Source organism: Cervus elaphus, chromosome 3, assembly GCF_910594005.1.
Source record: "Cervus elaphus chromosome 3, mCerEla1.1, whole genome shotgun sequence".
Lineage (NCBI taxonomy): Eukaryota > Metazoa > Chordata > Mammalia > Artiodactyla > Cervidae > Cervus > Cervus elaphus.
Genome location: NC_057817.1, coordinates 19,475,607 through 19,481,863, shown reverse-complemented (window position 1 = coordinate 19,481,863; position 6,257 = coordinate 19,475,607). Strand labels below are relative to the sequence as shown.

The 6,257-nt window shown below is 38.0% G+C and overlaps 1 non-coding gene across 1 annotated transcript; it reads right to left on the bottom strand.

Annotated features, from left to right (window-relative positions):
- Positions 1 to 5,918: 5,918 nt before the first annotated feature.
- Positions 5,919 to 5,991, bottom strand: TRNAK-UUU. The gene has a single exon. It is a non-coding gene; the product is annotated as a tRNA-Lys (tRNA).
- Between the last annotated feature and the right edge of the window lie 266 nt (positions 5,992 to 6,257).

Sequence of the window (6,257 nt, the reverse complement as noted above, 5' to 3'; positions counted from 1 at the left end):
GGCTAGAAGAAATGGATTGGGGATAAACTAATTTCATACTCATTGCTTAGTGTAGTAAATACAATTCATGAATAGTCATTGAATAAATGAATTAATAAATGTTAGCAAAAATCAATTTTAATTTCATACTTTGTGACAAGAAAGATATTTACAAAGTCTAGCACCTAGCACCTCGTACTGCAAATTCTGGTATTCAACATCAATTCTTGCCAGATGAATGAAGAAACAAATACACACTTCTACTGCCTTGGATGTCACTGAGTATTTAAAAAGGGTCTGAGACCAATATGATCACCTTGTAGCACCGGTTACACCGAGTGGCCAATGGCATGGACTTTGGCCTACAGTGAATTTGTGTGGCTGGTGATGAAGGCTGTGAATGAATGCTTTGGGGAAGTTAGTTTGCCTTGCCGAAAAAAATCACTGTGTGTAAATCATCTACAGGTGCTAGGCCCTCTCATTTTGTAGATGAAAGAAGCAGAGGCTGAGAAAGTTAGAATGAACAGGTAAAAGGAGCAAAAACTCTTTCAAGGTTGCACAGGAAAAGGTTTAGCTTAGATATCTACCCACTTCTTTATGATTGCAAAGCCTGTGAACCCCACTACATCCACTGTCTCTCCGTCAGGTTTATAATCCAATGATGTTTCTTAAAAACACTCCTGCAGAAAGATGGATGGACCTAGAAATGATCATGCTGAGTGAAGTAAATCAGACAGAGAAGAGATATCATATGACATCCCTTAAATGTGGAATCAAAGAAGAAATGATACAAATGAACTTACAAACCAGAAAGAGACTCACAGACTGTTACCTGTACCTACTGCTATGTTTAAAATGGGTAACCAGCAAGGACCTACTGTATATAGCACATGGAACTCTGTTCAACGTCCTGTGGCAGCCTGGATGGGAGGGGAATTTGGGGCAGAATAGATACACGTATATGTATGGCTGAATCCCTTTGTTGTTCACCTGAAACTATCACTACATTGTTAATTGGCTATACCCCAAAACAAAATAAAAAGTTTCAAAAAATAAAATAACTGGGGAAAAAAAGCATTTATGTTTCTAGTACCCAGAGAGAGTTGCTCCTATTTTCTGGAATTTTAGGAATGCTATCTGAGTTCAAAAAAAGATACTTGGGATTATACTTTGAGTTCTGTATTGCAGTTTCATTTATTTTTTTCTTTTCACAATATATTTGAACAATTTCTTCATGATATTAAGTATCCTTCACCATACACTTCAGTGGCAACTTCCCCCACCAAAACCCCAAGTAAATTTTAAAGGTCTTTAGGGGGAGAGACTTAAAAAAATATATCTATCACAGTGTTTAGGGTAACATTTGACATAAAAGAGGTAACAATAATTATTACAGCTGTGTCTATTTTGTGCTAGGCATTGGGCAAGTTGTAATGTGGATTAATTTGTTTAGCTTTTGTAAAAGATCTGTGAGGTACTATTATCAGGATCCCTTTTCCATATGATGAGAGTGTCTAGGTCACTTAGGGTTAATAAGTGATGGAGGCAGGTTTCGTTTCAAACCTGGCCAGCCTGACTCTTAAATCCATGCTTCTAAACACCATGCTCATCTACTTATAACAGATATGAAATGTTAACTCTAGGAAATGGAGAGTAAAGGTAATTAGGGGTATGCCTTGACATTTCTCATGTGCAAAAAGCCCAGAGTTCATCCTGATTGGTGAAGTGCCTGAATTTTGGATTCTTCTGCTAGGCTTTTAAATTGAAAAAAATCCATCCTTATTTCTCCCAATTTCCTCGTTTTTGGGTAGCCAAATCTTGGCTCTACCTAAATTCTCTCCACTATTGCAAGCTTAGCTTAGTTCTTGGGTCCTCCACAAAACATTTCCTGTATCTTCAGACCTTGCTTCCAATCTCTCTTCTTTGGCCTCTTCTCTAATGCTAAAGATTTTGTCTTATTTCTGTTTATATTTCTTAATGTCTCAGGAAGAATCCTTGATTCAGGGAGGATAGGAAGTCAATATTCTTTTGTTGAGTGAGGATATGCCCAAATGAATAAATAAGACTTATCCTCCTTTGCAACTGATTGCCAACTGCAGTAGTCTTAGCTCTGTAAATAGACTATAAGCTATAACCAAGCACTAAGGAAATAAAATCACATAAATTGGAAACAGCAGAAAAAATACAGTAGAAACAAGTAACAGTTACTTCCAAGTATTAAACTTTTCAGACCCAGAGTGAAAAAAAGGCAAGGAAAAATCAACTTTGACCAGTTCTCCATTCCCCAAGTGCCTGACACAATATGTGCTGTATTTGTGCAGCTCAGCTTGGAGTACATACATGGTGGAGAAGATGGTGAACTCTTTTTTTTGGACTTTCATTTTGCATCATTGGTTTCAGAGATTAAGACTTATTTTGCCCTTTTATCAGTAGTTTCTTATGTATTTGTATTTTCTATTTGCTTGTTAAGAATACTTATTAAGGAATTGTTTTGAAAGAATCATTATTTTCAGGGTTAGCAAAATTAAATATTTTTAAAATTTTAACTATTAATTTTAACAATTTAACTATAGATTCTTTTGAATTTCCTATTTGTGTAATCATACTGTCTGAGAATAATGTCAACTATACTTCTTCCTTTTTATTCTTAAAGCTTCCATAAAAGTGGTAAGAGCAGGCATCATTGTCTTACACCTTGCCTCAAATGGAAATCTTTTACACTGCATCATTAAGGAGGAATTCTCAAATCCTTTGTTTGTTGTTTTCAGTCATTATCCTTTATAATGGTTATCCTTTATAATGATCCTTTATCAGATCCAGCTGGTCTTTGTTTTTCATGAATCCTATTATATGTAGAGTTTCTCACTGCATCAGCTGAGTGTCTTTCCATCCTTTTATGTCTCACTTTATTCTGAATGTTTCTTTTGATCTAACCCTCTCTTCACAAATTTCCTCTTAAACTCTTAATCTGTTGTTAAACTCATCCATTGTATTCTTAATTTCAATTATTGTATTTTTCAACAAAGCTTTTAGAGCTTCTATGTGGCTCTTTATTTCTAGTGTTCCAGTTCCCTGTCGAATTTCTCAATCTTGTCTTTTATCTTCATCAACAATGTAAAATAGTAAAATATTACACTTTAAAGTCTGTGTCTGACAAGTCTAATACCTTAAAGTAACTGTTGCTTGATTAGGGTCTATTTTTTTATGCTGTTTCCAGTTTATATAATTTTATTTCTCTTGTGCCTGGTTATTTTTTGTTGTGTTTAGTACATTGTGCACAACTGTTTTTAGAAATAATCGGAGGTCTAGGATAATCTTACCTTTCTCTAAAGAGAATTAACATTTGCTCTGCAAAGCTTCTGACTGTGTTTGTGATACGTTAATTTTCACATGTAGAGATGTTGTAAAGGTGTCCTGCAATCTTTTAAAAGCCTCTCTATTCTGAGTTCATCCTTAAGACGTGATGTTCAGGTCTTAGCAGAGATCAAAGAGTGAGTGTTCCGTCTTGGTAGACCCTGGCCCCAAACTGTGTCCGCCTAACTCTGGCAAATTGTCAAAAGTGCTCTGGCTCAGTTTCTCAGCTTCTCAGCCACTCTGTCTGGAATTGGCACAAGTCTCCAAGGGGAAAAGTGGCCCCAGATAGAGAAGCTTTCTTTCTGGGTTTCTGCCTTTTCCTGGATCTTTGTCCTTTTTTTAATGCTCCTTTGGCTCCTCAATGCTTTCAAATAGAAATATTTATACCATAGACCTTGCCCTCATTATGTAGTCTGCTATAACTGGAATCAGGATGTCTCTGTGTTCTTGAAAAACACCCAAAAAAGATGTCCTTTTCATTATAGGGGACTGGAATGCAAAAGTAGGAAGTCAAGAAACACCTGGAGTAACAGGCAAATTTGGCCTTGGAGTACAGAATGAAGCAGGGCAAAGGCTAATAGAGTTTTGCCAAGAGAACGCACTGGTCATAGCAAACACCCTCTTCCAACAACACAAGAGAAGACTCTACACATGGACATCACCAGATGGTCGACACCGAAATCAGATTGGTTATTTTCTTTGCAGCCAAAGATGGAGAAGCTCTATACAGTCAGTAAAAACAAGACGGGAGCTAACTGTGGCTCAGATCATGAACTCCTTATTGCCAAATTCAGACTGAAATTGAAGAAAGTGGGGAAAACCACTAGACCATTCAGGTATGACCTAAATCAAATCCCTTATGACTCTACAGTGGAAGTGAGAAATAGATTTAAGGGACTAGATCTGATAGAGTGTCTGATGAACTATGGACGGAGGTTTGTGACATTGTACAGCAGACAGGAATCAAGACCATCCCCAAGAAAACGAAATGCGAAAAAGCAAAATGGTTGTCTGAGGAGGCCTTACAAATAGCTGTGAAAAGAAGAAAAGCGAATAGCAAAGGAGAAAAGGAAAGATATTCCCATTTGAATGCAGAGTTCCAAAGAATAGCCAGGAGAGATAAGAAAGCCTTCCTCAGCGATCAATGCAAAGAAATAGAGGAAAAAAACAGAATGGGAAAGACTAGAGATCTCTTCAAGAAAATTAGAGATACCAAGGGAACATTTCATGCAAAGATGGGTTCGATAAAGGACAGAAATTGTATGGACCTAACAGAAGCAGAAGATATTAAGAAGAGGTGGCAAGAATACACAGAACTGTACAAAAAAGATTTTCTGGGCTCCAAAATCACTGCAGATGGTGACTGCAGCAATGTAATTAAAAGACGCTTACTCATTGGAAGGAAAGTTATGACCAACCTAGACAGCATATTAAAAAGCAGAGACATTACTTTGCCAACAAAAGTCTGTCTAGTTAAGGCTGTGGTTTTTCCAGTAGTCATGTATGGTTGTGAGAGTTGGACTATAAAGAAAGTTGAGCACTGAAGAATTGATACTTTTGAAGTGTGGTGTTGGAGAAGACTCGAGAGTCCCTTGGACTGCAAGGAGATCCAACCAGTCCATCCTAAGGAGATCAGTCCTGAGTGTTCATTGGAAGGACTGATGTTGAAGCTAAAACTCCAATACTTTTGCCACTTGATGTGAAGAGCTGACTCATTTGAAAAGGCCCTGATGCTGGGAAAGATTGACGGCAGGAGGAGAAGGGGATGACAGAGGATGAGATGGTTGGATGGCATCACCAACTCAATGGACATGGGTTTGGGTGGACTCTGGGAGTTGGTGATGGACAGGGAGGCCCAGTGTGCTGCGATTCATGGGGTCACAAAGAGTCGGACATGACTGAGCGACTGAACTGAACTGTGTTCTTGACTTTTGATTGTAAATTTTTTGTGCTCCACTCTCTATACTGTTTGATGGAGTGAATCCTTTGAAATTTATTCATATTCCTTTTTTTTTTTTTTTTTAGCACTGTGAAGTAAGTTGCTTGGATATCTAAAACCCTAGCTACCTAAAGTGGACAAAACGTTGAGGGCTTGCTGTAGAGGTGACTGGACATGTTCGCATGTACCAAAAATATAGCTGGAAAAACTAGTTATAAGACAAGTGTTGAAACCAGGCTATTAAAAAGAAAAGTGTTCTGTCATATTTGATTTTTCTATATCATGAAAATATTTTGTCCCTTTTCATTCCAAAATTGGTATATCAATGTTGGTTTTTCTGTTTAGAAAAAGACTATACTATCATGATATTTCTATTCCTTAGCAACTCTGAAATAACAAATGGTAGCTAATTAATGAAAGAAAAAGAGCACATTGATTTAGAGACAAATTTGGGCTTCACTCTTTGTGACCCCATGGACTGTAGCCCGCCAGGCTCCTCTGTCCATGGAGATTCTCCAGCAACAGTACTGGAGTTGGTTGCCATGCCCTCCTCCAGGGGCTCTTCCAAACCCAGGTGTTGAACCCAGGTCTCCTGCACTGCAGGCAGATTTTTTACCATCTGAGCCACCAGGTAAGCAAACAGAGAGGTCTGAACAGGGACTTGAACCCTGGACCCTCAGATTAAAAGTCTGATGCCCTACTAACTGAGCTATCTGGGCATTAGGGATACCAAAGGAACATTTTATGCAAAGATGGGCAAAATAAAGGACAGAAATTGTATGGACCTAACAGAAGCAAAACATATTTAAGAAGAGGTGGCAAGCATACACAGAACTATACAAAAAAAGATCTTAATGACCCAGATTACTACGATGGTGTGATCACTCTCTTAGAGCCAGACATCTTGGAGTGTGAAGCCAAGTGGGCCTTAGAAAGCATCACTATGAACAAAGCTAGTGGAGGTGATGGAATTCCAGTTGAGCTA